Source organism: Elephas maximus, chromosome X (genome assembly GCF_024166365.1).
Source record: "Elephas maximus indicus isolate mEleMax1 chromosome X, mEleMax1 primary haplotype, whole genome shotgun sequence".
Classification (NCBI taxonomy): Eukaryota; Metazoa; Chordata; class Mammalia; order Proboscidea; family Elephantidae; genus Elephas; species Elephas maximus.
The window spans coordinates 87,945,603-87,961,417 of record NC_064846.1 but is presented as its reverse complement, the minus strand read 5'-3'; positions in this window follow the sequence as shown (position 1 = coordinate 87,961,417).

Genomic DNA, 15,815 nt, shown 5'->3' with positions numbered 1-15,815 from the left:
TGTCCTAGTCGGGAAGCCGTCCCGCCCGGATTTTGGCAGACGGGGGTGGACTGTGAACGCGGTGTTCAGCTCTATATTCTGTGGTCCTACACTCCCAGCTCTCTGATCCCTCCCCCACCCTCCCCAGGCGGCTCCATTAACATCCGAATACCCAGAGCCAGAGGGAGAATTCAGATAAGGATCTGACGGCATTTTTTTTTTAGCTGATTACCTGGAAAATCTAGTTTCCCAGTGATGGCTCGGAGACAGCAGTCCATATCAAACCACATAAAGAAGCAGACCATGACAGCTTCTCCAGCCCCCCAAACAAAAGAATCAAAATCCTTCCCAAATGAAGATACAATCCTGGAATTATCAGATACAGAATATAAAAAACTAATTTACAGAATGCTTAAAGATATCACAAATGAAATTAGGATAAATGCAGAAAAAGCCAAGGAACACACTGATAAAACTGTTGAAGAACTCAAAAAGATTATTCAAGAACATAGTGGAAAAATTAATAAGTTGCAAGAATCCATAGAGAGACAGCATGTAGAAATCCAAAAGATTAACAATAAAATTACAGAATTTGACAACGCAATAGCAAGTCAGAGGAGCAGACTCGAGCAATTAGAATGTAGACTGGGACTACTGGAGGACCAGGGAATCAACACCAACATAGCTGAAAAAAATTAGATAAAAGAATTAAAAAAAATGAAGAAACCCTAAGAATCATGTGGGACTGTATCAAGAAGGATAACTTGCGAGTGATTGGAGTCCCAGAACAGGGAGGGGGGACAGAAAACACAGAGAAAATAGTTGAAGATCTCCTGACACAAAACTTCCTTGACATCATGAAAGACGAAAGGATATCTATCCAAGATGCTCATCGAACCCCATTTAAGATTGATCCAAAAAGAAAAACACCAAGACATATTGTCATCAAACTCACGAAAACCAAAGATAAAGAGAAAATTTTAAAAGCAGCCAGGGAGAAAAGAAAGGTATCCTTCAAGGGAGAATCAATAAGAATAAGTTCAGACTACTCAGCAGAAACCATGCAGGCAAGAAGGGAATGGGATGACGTATACAGAGCACTGAACGAGAAAAACTGCCAACCAAGGATTATATACCCAGCAAAACTCTCTCTGAAATATGAAGGTGAAATTAAGATATTTACAGATAAACACAAGCTTAGAGAATTTGCAAAAACCAAACCAAAGCTACAGGAAATACTAAAGGATATTGTTTGGTCAGAAAACCAATAATATCAGATATCAGCACAACACAAGGTCACAAAACAGAACGTCCTGATATCAACTCAAATAGGGAAATCACAAAAACAAACAAATTAAGACTAATTCTAAAAAAAAATAAATAAACAAAATAATACACATAACAGGAAATCATGGAAATCAATAGATAAATGATCACAATAATCAAAAAGAGGGACTAAATATAGGAGGCATTGAACTGCCAGACGGAGAGGGATACAAGGCGATATAGAAGGATACAAGTTAGGTTTTTACTTAGAAAAATAGGGGTAAATAATAAGGTAACCACAAAAAGGAATATCAATTCCATAACTCAAGAAAAAAGCCAAGAAAAATGTAACGACTCAACAAACACAAAGTTAAACATTATGAAAATGAGGATCTCACAAGCTACTAAGAAAAACGTCTCTGCACAAAAAAAGCATGTGGAAAAATGAAATGGCCAACAACACACATGAAAAGGCATCAAACTGACAGTACTAAAAACTTATTTATCTATAATTACATTGAATGTAAATGGACTAAATGCACCAATAAAGAGACAGAGAGTCACGGACAGGATAAAGAAACACGATCCATCTATATGCTGCCTACAAGAGACACACCTTAGACTTAGAGACACAAACAAACTAAAACTCAAAGGATGGAAAAAGATATATCAAGCAAACAATAAGCAAAAAAGAAGAGGAGTAGCAATATTAATTTATGACAAAATAGACTTTAGACTTAAATCCACCACAAAAGATAAAGAAGGACACTATATAATGATAAAAGGGACAATTGATCAGGAAGACATAACCATATTAAATATTTACGCACCCAATGACAGGGCTGCAAGATACATAAATCAAATTTTAACAGAATTGAAAAGTGAGATAGACACCTCCACATTTATAGTAGGAGATTTCAACACACCACTTTCGGAGAAGGACAGGACATCCAGTAAGAAGCTCAATAGAGACACAGAAGACCTACTTACAACAATCAACCAACTTGACCTCATTGACTTATACAGAACTCTCCACCCAACTGCTGAAAAATATACTTTTTTTTCTAGCGCACATGGAACATTCTCTAGAATAGACCACATATTAGGTCATAAAACAAATCTTTGCAGAATCCAAAACATCGAAATATTACAAAGCATCTTCTCAGACCACAAGGCAATGAAGCTAGAAATCAATAACAGAAAAACTAGGGAAAAGAAATCAAATACTTGGAAAATGAACAATACCCTCCTGAAAAAAGACTGGGTTATAGAACACATCAAGGAGGGAAAAGGAAATTCTTAGAAAGCAACGAGAATGAAAATACTTCCTATCAAAACCTCTGGGAAACAGCAAAAGCAGTGCTCAGAGGCCAATTTATATCAATAAATGCACACATACAAAAAGAAGAAAGAACCAAAATCAGAGAACTGTCCCAACGACTTGAACAAATAGAAAGTGAGCAACAAAAGAACCCATCAGGCACCAGAAGAAAACAAATAATAAAAATTAGAGCTGAACTAAATGAATTAGAGAACAGAAAAACAATTGAAAGAATTAACAAAGCCAAAAGCTGGTTCTTTGAAAAAATTAACAAAATTGATAAACCATTGGCCAGACTGACTAAAGAAAAACAGGAAAGGAAACAAATAACCCGAATAAGAAACGAGAAGGACCACATCACAACAGAACCAAATGAAATTAAAAGAATCATTTCAGATTACTACGTAAAACTGTACTCTAACAAATTTGAAAACCTAGAAGAAATGGATAAATTCCTGGAACAATAGTACCTACCTAAACTAACACATTCAGAAGTAGAACAACTAAATAGACCCATAACAAAAAAAGAGATTGAAATGGTAATCAAAAAACTTCCAACAAAAAAAAGTCCTGACCCAGACAGCTACACTGCAGAGTTCTACCAAACCTTCAGAGAAGACTTAACACCATTACTGTTGAAGGTATTTCAAAGCGTAGAAAAAGACGGAATACTACCCAACTCATTCTATGAAGCTACCATCTCCCTGATACCAAAACCAGGTAAAGACATTACAAAAAAAGAAAATTTTAGACCTATATCCCTCATGAACATAGATGCAAAAATCCTCCACAAAATCTAGCCAATAGAATCCAACAACACATCAAAAAAATAATTCACCCTGATCAAGTGGGATTTATACCAGGTATGCAAGGCTGGTTTAATATCAGAAAAACCATTAATATAATCCATCACATAAATAAAACAAAAGATAAAAACCACATGATCTTATCAATAGATGCAGAAAAGGCATTTGACAAAGTTCAACACCCATTTATGATAAAAACTCTTACCAAAATAGGAATAGAAGGAAAATTCCTCAACATAATAAAGGGCATCTGTGGCCAACAGCCAATATCACGCTAAATGGAGAGAACCTGAAAGCATTTCCCTTGAAAACGGGAACCAGACAAGGATGCCCTTTATCACCGCTCTTATTCAACATCGTACTTGAAGTCCTAGCCAGGGCAATTAGGCTAGACAAAGAAATAAAGGGCATCCAGATTGGTAAGGAGGAAGTAAAGCTATCACTATTTGCAGATGACATGATCGTATACATGGAAAACCCTAAGGAATCCTCCAGAAAACTACTGAAACTAATAGAAGAGTTTGGAAGTGTCTCAGGATATAAAATAAACATACAAAAATCACTTGGATTCCTCTACATCAACAAAAAGAATACCGAAGAGGAAATAACCAAATCAATACCATTCACAGTAGCCCCCAAGAAGATAAAATACTTAGGAATAAATCTTACCAAGGATGTAAAAGACCTGTACAAAGAAAACTATAAAACTCTGCTACAAGAAATTCAAAAGGACATACTTAAGTGGAAGAACATACCCTGCTCATGGACAGGAAGACTTAACATAGTAAAAATGTCTATTCTACCAAAAGCCATCTATACATATAACGCACTTCCAATCCAAATACCAATGTCATACTTTAAGGGGATAGAGAAACAAATCACTAATTTCATATGGAAGGGAAAGAACCCCCGGATAAGCGAAACATTACTGAAAAAGAAGAAGAAAGTGGGAGGCCTCACTCTACCTGATTTCAGAACCTATTATACAGCTACAGTAGTCAAAACAGCCTGGTACTGGTACAACAACAGGCACATAGAGCAATGGAACAGAATTGAGAACCCAGATATAAATCCATCCATGTATGAGCAGCTGATATTTGACAAAGGACCAGTGTCAGTCAACTGGGGAAATAATAGTCTTTTTAACAAATGGTGCTGGCATACCTGGATATCCATTTGCAAAAGAATGGAACAGGACCCATACCTCACACCATGCACAAAAACTAACTCCAAGTGGATCAAAGACCTAAACATAAAGGCTAAAACGATAAAGATCATGGAAGAAAAAATAGGATCAACCCTAGGAGCCCTAATACAGGGCATAAACAGAATACAAAACATTACCAAAAATGATGAAGAGAAACCAGATAACTGGGAGCTCCTAAAAATCAAACACCTATGCTCATCTAAAGACTTCACCAAAAGAGTAAAAAGACCACCTACAGACTGGGAAAGAATATTCAGCTATGACATCTCAGACCAGCGCCTGATCTCTAAAATCTACATGATTCTGTCAAAACTCAACCACAAAAAGACAAACAACCCAATCAAGAAGTGGGCAAAGGATATGAGCACACATTTCACTAAAGAAGATATTCAGGCAGCCAACAGATACATGAGAAAATGCTCTCGATCATTAGCCTTTAGAGAAATGCAAATTAAAACTACGATGAGATTCCAACTCACACCAACTAGACTGGCATTAATCCAAAAAACACAAAATAATAAATGTTGGAGAGGCTGCGGAGAGATTGGAACTCTCATACACTGCTGGTGGGAATGTCAAATGGTACAACCACTTTGGAAATCCATCTGGCGTTATCTTAAACAGTTAGAAATAGAACTACCATCCAACCCAGAAATCCCACTCCTCGGAATGTACCCTAGAGATACAAGAGCCTTCACATAAACAGATATATGCACACCCATGTTTATTGCAGCTCTGTTTACAATAGCAAAAAGCTGGAAGCAACCAAAATGTCCGTCAACGGATGAATGGGTAAATAAATTGTGGTATTTCACACAATGGAATACTACGCATTGACAAAGAACAGTGACGAATCTCTGAAACATTTCATAACATGGAGGAATCTGGAAGGCATTATGCTGAGCGAAATGAGTCAGTTGGAAAAGGACAAATATTGTATAAGACCACTATTATAAGATCTTGAGAAATAGAAAAAACGGAGAATACATACTTTTGTGTTTACAAAGCAGGGAGGGAGGGAGGGAGGGAGAGGGCTTTTTATTGATCAATCTGTAGATAAGAACTGCTTTGGGTGAAGGGAAAGACAACACTCAATACAAGGAAGGTCAGCCTAATTGGACTGGACTAAAAGCGAAGAGGTTTCCGGGATAAAATGAAAGCTTCAAAGGTCAGCGGAGCAAGGGCTGGGGTCTGGGGAACTTGGTTTGAGGGGACTTCTAAGTCAATGGGCAAAATAATTCTATTATGAAAACATTCTGCATCCCACTTTGAATTGTGGTGCCTGGGGTCCTAAATGCCAACAAGCGGCCATCTAAGATACATCAATTGGTCTCAACCCACCTGGAGCAAAGGCAAAGGAAGAACACCAAGGTCACACGACAACTAAGAACCCAAGAGACGGAAAGGGCCACATGAACCAGAAACCTACATTATCCTGAGACCAGAAGAACTAGTTGGTGCCCAGCCACAATCGATGTCTGCCCTGTCAGGGAACACAACAGACAACTCCTGAGGGAGCAGGAGACCAATGGGATACAGACCCCAAATTCTCATGAAAAGAACATACCTAACGGTATGATTGAGACTAGAGGAATCCCAGAGACAATGCTCCCCAGAACGTCTGATGACACAGGGCAGGAACCATCCCCGAAGACAAATCATCAGGCATGAAAAGGACTGGTCAGTGGGAGGGAGAGAGATGCCGATGAAGAGAGAGCTAATTAAATCAGGTGGACACTGAAAAAAAAAAAAGTGAGTATCCCCAGATATGAAGAACTAGAGTATTGGTAGGGGTAGGGAAATAATACAAGGGCCCAACTCTGCGATATAAGGGTATAATAAGACCTGGGGCACAAGGTCAGAACAGGGTCTGCAATAAGCTTAAGTTTATGATATTTCACCAGATTCTGATTACTAAATTGGTCTAGAAAACTTCACAGAATTGACTGGAGCCTCCTGGTAGAATATTGTTAAATAGAAGGACCAAGTGATTAGGACTTTTAAGATTTTTAAGTTTTGTCCCATTAAGCCATAACACTGTTTTCCTTTTGGCCTTGAAGCCTCCATGAAATAAATAAACAAACCTACTTCCTTTGCATTGTGAGTCACTTAGGAAATAATACTATTTTATAAGAAATTTAGTGCCCTTTCCTCTTTATGTATATTATCGTTAGACAGGCCCACTTTTTCCCCCACACCCAACCCAGCAAATCATGATTATTCACTGGAATGTCTATGAGGGAAAAACAGATGGCCTAAATCATAATGAAATTCCGGCTTCTTTTTTACCTTCTCTCTCTAGGCATATCTTAAAGAAGAATCATCATGCATCCTTCTCTTCTTTCCAGGTTTGGTTCTCCTTGGCTTTTTTTTTCCCGTGTACATTGGCTCCCTGGGTAGTACATAGAGCAGGCTTTCTTCATGTGTACACAAGCATCATTTAAATCACTGAGGAGTATAACAGGACTCCAGGCCTCCTCCCAGTCTCCATTTGCCCCGTAAGGAGCTTTGCCAGTAGTGATGAGGAGAGCTCCATCAGAACTCTAGACCTCTGTAAGTCCTTCCTGCTGTCTGTGTGCCTTACGCCTGATGTTTGTTCTCTCTGCATGTAGACTGGGATGTTTAATGATGGCCCTGAGATCTTTAGTCTTTATGTGCTGCTCTGTCCATTATGGCAAAAGTCAGCAATGTTAAATCTGCTCACAATGTTATGACTCTACCTGTTGTAAACAGAGTGTTTGCTTAGCTACAAAGAATTTTCAATTTGCCAGTGTATATTTTTTTATCTATTAAAAAGTCTGGGAGCAGATGATTCTACTTCTTCACCTTCCTCCTCCTCCTTGCTGTCTACCTTTTATTCATCGATATTATCTTCTTTAAATGAGTGTATAGAAATGAGTGTATATTGGGGATAAAGTAAAGAGACATAGGCCAAAATTGTAAATTTGCTCTTAAGACCCCGGTTACTATGCAATGAACTAGAGGTAGAACAGAAATACTGAGAAAACAATATTAAGCTGGTTGATTGGGATGTCCCTCAAAACCATGACCCTAAACCTCCAAATCAAGAAAACAAGTCCTGTGAGGTGTTGGTTGTGCAAAAGCATATTTTATAAAAATATATATAACAGAACATTTGCCAACTCAATTTTTTTCAGGTGTACAGCTTAGTGATATCAATTACATTAATCAGTTGTACAACCATTACCTTTAATTGCTGCAGAATTTCCCATCATCATAAACAGAAACTCATTTCTTCCCAAACAATGGCCCCCCTTCTCCCCCTCCTTCTTGTTCCTTGGTAATCACCAATAAACTTTGGTCTTCATATGTTTGCCTATTCTTGTAATTTTATAAATGCAAGCTCATACAGTATTTGTCCTTTTGTGATTGACTTATTTAATTCAGCATATTGTATTCAAAGTTCACCCATGTTGGACGTTATGTCTTTCTGAGTAGTATTCCACTGTATGTATCTATCATATTTTGCTTATCCATTTGCCCATTGAAATGCCTTCCTTCACCCGAAACAACAGAAGAAGGAGAGTCAGGAATCAGAGGAGGAAATAAAGTTCGTGTCTGGTTTCCTCCATCAACAAACTGCCTCCTTTGCCATGAGACCAGGAGACCTGGATGGTGCCTGGTTATCATGACTGGATAATGTGATCAAAGCTTCTATGGAAGAACGCTGATTAAAAGGGGGAAATGTGGAACAGAATTTCAAATTCCCAATGGAATCCAAACTTTCTGGAGCCATTGAGGCTGGATAAGCCCCTGAAACTATTCCCCTGAGATTATCTTTAAACCTTAAGCCAAAACTATCCCCTAAAGTTTTTTTTGAACCAGAAAAAAAACATTTTAATTACTAAAGTATGTCAGCTTTGAGCTTCTGCTCTTTTTTTTTAATATTCTTTCTGTGCATTTAATATTCAATTTTAAAAATAGGTTAAGCACTACCACAAAGCACATAATCAAAAAAGGTTAGCTTCCTTTGCCACCTCTTCTCCTCTCTGCTTTCTGAGCATGTGATTGATCTTTGTCCAAAATACCCTCTTGCCTCCTGGAGGCAGCAGGAGAGCGGGTAATAGGGAACCCAAGGTCAAGAATGGAGAGTGTTAACATGTCATGGGGTTGTCAACCAATGTCATAAAACAATATGTGTACTAACTGTTTAATAAGAAACTAGTTTGTTCTATAAACCTTCATCTAAAGTATAATAAAAAATTACACAAAAAATATATTGAATTCTGTTTTTAAAAAGGATGTATTTCCATTTATTCAAGTTATGACATTCAACAGCTTTAATGCATGCTTTTTTATTTTATTTTTATTGTGCTTTAAGTGAAAGTTTACCAATGAAGTCAGTCTCTCACACAAAATATTATATACACCTTGCTACATACTCCCAATTGCTCTCCCCCTAATGCGACAGCCCGCTCCCTCTCTCCACTCTCTCTTTTCGTGTCCAATTCATCAGCTTCTAACCCCTTCTACCCTCTCATCTCCCCTCCAGGCAGGAGACAGCAACAAAGCCTCAAGTGTCTACCTGATCTAAGAAGCTCACTCCTCAACAACATCCCTCTCCAACCCAATGTCCAGTCCAATCCCTGTCTGAAGAGTTGGCTTTGGGAATGTTTCCAGTCCTGGGCCAACAGAAAGTCTGGGGGCCGTGACCACTGGGGTCCTTCTAGTCTCAGTCAGACCATTAAGTCAGGTCTTTTTATGAGAATTTGGGGTCTGCATCCCACTGCTCTCCTGCTCCCTCAGGGGTTCTCTGTTGTGTTCCCTGTCGGGGTAGTCATGGGTTGTAGCCAGTCACCATCTTGTTTTTCCGGTCTCAGGCTGATGGAGCCTCTGGTTTCCGTGGCCCTTTCTGTCTCTTGGGCTTGTAATTACCTTGTGTCCTTGGCATTCTTTTTCTCCTTTGATCCAGGTGGGTTGAGACCAATTGATGGATCTTAGATGGCCGCTTGCTTGCGTTTAAGAGCCCAGACGCCACTTCCCAAAGTGGGATGCAGAATGTTTTCTTAATAGATTTTATTACACCAATGGACTTGGATGTCCCCTGAAACCATGGTCCCCAAGCCCCCACCCCTGCTACACTGGCCTTCAAAGCATTCAGCTTATTCAGGAAACTTCTTTGCTTTTGGTTTAGTCCAGTTGTGCCGACCTCACCTGTATTGCGTGTTGTCTTTCCTGTCACCTAGAGTAGTCCTTACCTACTGTCTAATTAGTGGATACCCCTCTCCCACCCACCCTCGTAACCATCAAAGAATATTTTCTTCTGTTTTTAAACTATTTCTCGAGTTCTTATAATAGTAGAATTATACAATATTTGTCCTTTTGCAAATGACTAATTTCACTCAGCATAATACCTTCCAGATTCCTCCATGTTATGAAATATTTCACAGATTCCTCACTGTTCTTTATTGATGTGTAGTATTCCATTGTGTGAAGTTACCATAATTTATTTATCCATTCATCCATTGATGGGCACCTTGGTTGCTTCCATCTTTTTGCTATTGTAAACAGTGCTGCAGTGAACCTGGGTGTGTATACATCTGTTCCTGTAAAGGCTCTTATTTCTCTTGGATATGTTCCAAGGAGTGGGATTGCTGGATCATGTGGTAGTTTTATTCCTAGCTTTTTAAGGAAGCGCCAAATCGATTTTCAAAGTGGTTGTATCATTTTACCTTCCCACCAGCGGTGTAGAAGTGTTCCAATCTCTCCACAGCCTCTCCAACATTTATTGTTTTGTGCTTTTTGGATTCATGCCAGCCTTGTTGGAATGAGATGAAATCGCATTGAAGTTTTGATTTGCATTTCTCTAATGGCTAATGATCGTGAGCATTTCCTCATGTATCTGTTAGCTGCCTGAATGTCTTCTTTAGTGAGGTGTCTGTTCATATCTTTTGCCCATTTTTTAATTGGGTTATTTGTCTTATTGCAGTTGACTTTTTGTAGCATCATGTAGGTTTTAGAGATCAGGGGTTGATTGGAAATGTCATAGCTAAAAACTTTTTCCCAGTCTGTAGGTAATCTTTTTACTCTTTTGGTGGAGTCTTTGGATGAGCACGGGTGTTTGATTTTTAGGAGCTCCCAGTTATCTAGTTTTTCTTCTGTATTTTTTTTTTTTTATTGTTAGTAATGTTTTGTATACTGTTTCTGCTGTGAATTAGGGCTCCTAACATTGTCCCTATTTTTTGTTCCATGATCTTTACCATTTTAGATTTTATATTTAGGTCTTTGATCCATTTTGAGCTCGTTTTCGTGCATGGAGTGAGGTATGGGCCCTGTTTCACATTTTTGCAGTTGGATATCCAGTTATGCCAGCACCATTTGTTAAAAAGACTGTCTTTTCCCCATTTAACTGTTTTAGGGCCTTTGTCAAAAATCAACTGTTCATATGTGGATGGATTTATGTCTGTATTCTCAATTCTGTTCCATCGGTCTATGTATCTGTTGTTGTACCAGTACCAGGTTGTTTTGACTACTGTGGCGGTATAATAGCTTCTAAAATCTGGTAGAGTAAGGCCTCCCACTTTGTTCTTCTTTTTCAGTAATACTTTACTTATCTGGGGCATCTTTCCTTTCCATATGAAGCTGGTGATTTGTTTCTCCATCTCATTAAAGAATGTTGTTGGAATTTGGATCAGAATTGCATTAAACCTATAGACTGCTTTTGGTAGAATAGACATTTTTAAACTGTTAAGTCTTCCTATCCATGAGCAAGGTATGTTTTTCCACTTATGTAGGTCTCTTTTGGTTTCTTGTAGAAGCGTTTTGTAGTTTTCTTTGTATAGGTCTTTTACATTTCTGGTAAGTTTTATTCCTAAGTATTTTATCTTCTTGGGGGCTACTGTGAATGGTATTGATTTGGTGATTTCCTCTTAGATGTTCTTTTTGTTGGTTTAGAGGAATCCAACTGATTTTTGCATGTTTATCTTGTAACCTGATACTCTGCTAAACTCTATTAGTTTCAGTAGTTTTTTTTTTTTGGAGGATTCCTTAGGGTTTTTTGTGTATAAGATCATGTCATCTGCAAATAGAGATAAATTTACTTCTTCCTGTCCAATCTGGATGCCCTTTATATCTTTACCTATATCTTTACCTGTATCTTTACCTAGCCTAATTGCTCTGGCTAGGACCTCCAGCACAATGTTGAATTAGAGCAGTGATAAAGGGCACCCTTGTCTGGTTCCAGTTCTCAAGGGGAATGCTTTCAGGTTCTCTTCATTTAGGATGAGGTTGGCTATTGGCTTTGTAAAAATGCCCTTTTCTATGTTGAGGAATTTTCCTTCTATTCCTATTTTGCTGAGAGTTTTTATCATGAATGGGTGTCGGACTTTGTCAAATGCCTTTTTCTGCATCAATTGATAAAATCATGTGATTCTTGTCTTTTGTTTTATTTATATGATTAAAACCCAGTGCCGTATATATTACATTAATTGTTTTTGTAATATTGAAGTATCCCTGCATACTTGGTATGAATCCCACTTGGTCATGGTGAATTATTTTTTTGATATGTTGTTGAATTCTAATGGCTAGAATTTTGTTGAGAATTTTTGCATCTAAGGTAATGAAGGATATAGGTCTGTAATTTTCTTTTTTGGGGTTGTCTTTACCTGGTTTTGGTATCAGGGATATGCTGACTTCATAGAATGAGTTTGGGAGCATTCCATCCTTTTCTATGCTCTGAAATACCTTTAGTAATAGTGGTGTTACCTCTTCTCTGAAAGTTTGGTAGAACTCTGCAGTGAAGCCCTCTGGCCAGGGCTTTTCTTCGTTGCGAGTTTTTTTAATAACTTTTTGATCTCCTCTTTTGTCATGGATCTATTTTGTTGTTCTACCTCTGTTTGTGTTAGTTTAGGTAGGAAGTGTGTTTCTAGGAGTTCATCCGTTTCTTCTAGGTTTTCAAATTTGTTACAGTTTTTCATAGTAATCTGATATGATTCTTTTAATTTCAGTTGAGTCTGTTATAATATTGCCCATTTCATTTGTTATTCTGATTATATGCTTCCTCACCTGTTTTTCTTTTGTCAGTTTGGCCAGTGGTTTATCAATTTTGTTGATTTTTTCAAAGAACTAGCTTTTAGTCTTTTTAATACTTTCAATTGTTTTTCTGTTTTCTATTTCATTTAGTTCAGCTCTAATTTTTATTATTTGTTTTCTTCTTGTACCTGAGGATTTTTTTGTTGCTGTCTTTCTAATTGTTCAAGTTGTTGGGATAATTCTTTGATTTGGGCCTATTTTTTTATGCTTACATTTATTGATATAAATTGACCTCTGAGCACTGTGTCCCAAAGGTTCTAATAGGAAGTGTTTTTATTCTCATTGAATTCTATGAATGCCTTCATTCCATCCTTAATGTCTTCTATAATCCAGTCTTTTTTGAGCAGGGTATTGTTCAGTTTCCAAGTGTTTGATTTCTTTTCCCTGCTTTTTCTGTTGTTGATTTCTACTTTTATGCCCTAATGGTCAGAGAAGGTGCTTTGTAATATTTCAATGTTTTTGATTCTGTTCAGGCTTGCTTTATGACCTAATATGTGGGCTATTCTAGAGATTGTTCTATGTGTACTAGAAAAGAAAGTATACTTGGTTGCTGTTGGATGGAGTGTTCTCTGTATCTATGAGGTCAAGTTGGTTGATTGCATTTAGATCTTCCATGTCTTTGTTGGGCTTCTTTCTGGATGTCCTGTCCTTCACCAAAAGTGATGTTTTGGAGTCTCCTAGTAAAAAAAAAAAAAAAATTTTTTTTTTTTTTAGTATTATTGTGGAGCTGTCTATTTCACTTTTCAATGCTGATAGAGTTTGTTTTATGTATCTTGCAGCCCTGTCATTGGGCGCATAAATATTTAATATGGTTATATCTTCTTGGTATATTATCCCTTTAATCATTATATAGTGTCCTTCCTTATCCTTTATGATGGATTTAACTTTAATGGTTATTTTGTTAGAAATTAATATTGCCATTCCTGCTCTTGTTTGATTGTTGTTTGCATGATATATTTTTCTCTGTGCTTTGAATTTTAGTTTTTTTTTTTTCTCTAAGCCTAAGGCATGTCTCTTGTAGGCAGCGTATAAACGGATTGCATATTTTAATCCAATCTGGCACTCTCTGTTTCTTTATTGGTGCATTTAGGCCGTTTACATTCAGCATAATTATGGATAGGTGTGAATTTAGGGCTATCATTTTGATGTCTTTTTTTAAGTGTTGTTGACAGTTTCTTTTTTCCACTTAATTTTGTGTGCTGAGTAGTTTATCTTTATTGTCCTTTCCTTATATTCATTGTTGTTAATTTTGTTTTTGCTGAGTCTCTATTTTTTTCTTGTATTTTATTTTGATGTGTAGGGCAGTTTGTCTCTTTTGTGGTTACCTTATTATTTACCCCTATTTTTCTAAATTTAAACCTGACTTTTATTTCTGTGTTGCCTTGTCTTTGTCTCCATATGGAAGATCTACGACTACATTTCTTAGTCCCTCTTTATTGTTTTAATGTTGTCTTCTTTTACGTAATAACGTAGATGTTACCCCATTTTGAGCATTTTTTATCTTGATTTTTTTTTCCCTGTCTGGGTTGACTTCTGATTGCTCTACCCAGTGTCCTAGTCTTGGGTCGATACCTGATATTATTGATTTTCTTACCAAAGAACTCCCTTTAGTATTTCTCGTAGTTTTGGTTTGATTTTTACAAATTCCCTAAACTTCTGTTTATCTGGAAATGTCCTGATTTCATGTTCATATTTGACAGACAGTTTTGCTGGATATATGATTCTTGGCAGGCAATTTTTTTCCTTCAATTTTTTATATAAGTCATCCCATTGCCTTCTTGCCTGCATGGTTTCTGCCGAGTAGTCTGAGCTTATTCTTATTGACTCCTTTGTAGGTGACTTTTCATTTATCCCTAGCTGCTCTTAAAATTCTCTCTTTATCTTTGGTTTTGGCAAGTTTGATTATAATATGTGTTGGTTACTTTCTTTTAACATCTTCGTTATGCGGAGTTCAATGAGCATCTTGGATAGATATCTTCTCATCTTTCACGGTATTAGGGATGTTTTCTGCCAACATATCTTCAACAGCTCTCTCTTTACTTTGTGTTATCCCTCCCTGTTCTGGTACTTCAGTCACTCGTAGGTTATTTCTCTTATTAGAGTCACACATGATTCTTAAGGTTTCTTCATTTTTTAAATTATTTTATCTGATATTTCCTCAAGTATATTAGTGCCAGGTGCTTTATCTTCAAGTTCAGAAATTCTGCCTTCCACTTGCTCAATTCTGCTTGTCTGACTTTCTATTGAGTTGTCTACTTCAGTAATTTTATTGTTATTCTTCTGAATTTCTCATTGCTGTCTATGGATTTTTCCAGCTTATTAAATTTTTCATTATGTTCCTGAATAATCTTTCTAATTTCTTCAGTTGCTTTATCTGTGTGTTCCTTGTCTTGTTCTGCATATTGCCTGATTCCTTTCCTGATGCCTTGAAGAGTTCTGTATATTAATCTTTTGTATTCTGCCTCTGGTAATTCCAGGAAGGCACTTACATCTAGAAGATCCCTTGATTCTTTGTTTTGAGAGATTGTTGAGGTGATCATGGTCTGCTTCTTTATGTGACTTGATATTGACTGTTGCCTCTGAACCATCTATAAGTTTTTGTATTAGTTTTTTTTGTTTGTTTGCTTACTGTCTCATAGCTTCTTGCTTTGTTTTGTTTTGATATGTCCAGATGGGTTATTTGAGTGAGCTAGCTTGATTATTTTCACCTTTGGAGCGCTGATGTCCTGTCCCCAATGGCTAGAGCTGTTATCATGTATATCAGTCTAGGAGTTCCTTCCCTTTCTTGTATGAATTCAGCTCAGGTGTCCAGGTAGGTGTTCATCAGGTGTGTGGTACAGGCTCTGTCCTACAGTCTTAGAGGGGCAGGGTTGACTGGTGTAGGTAACGGTATCTGGTTGCAGCAGGGGCTTACACTCTGAACAAGGCAGGGGTCTGAGAATCACCCTCTTGTGTCTCTGAGGAAAGGGTGTCACTGTTCCCTAGAGCGTACAGGTAGGTGGGTTCTCCAGAAGGAACATGAGCACCCAATGTTTTTAGTTGTAAGGACTGGGAGGTGCCAGTTATCCTTGGACCCCTGTTGTGGGTGGCTGGGTGACCTGAGTGGAGCTAGCAGTCCTTAGGCCCCTGATGTCAGTAGGTGAGGACTCTGTTTAATAGGCAAAGCAATGTCAAACATCAATCA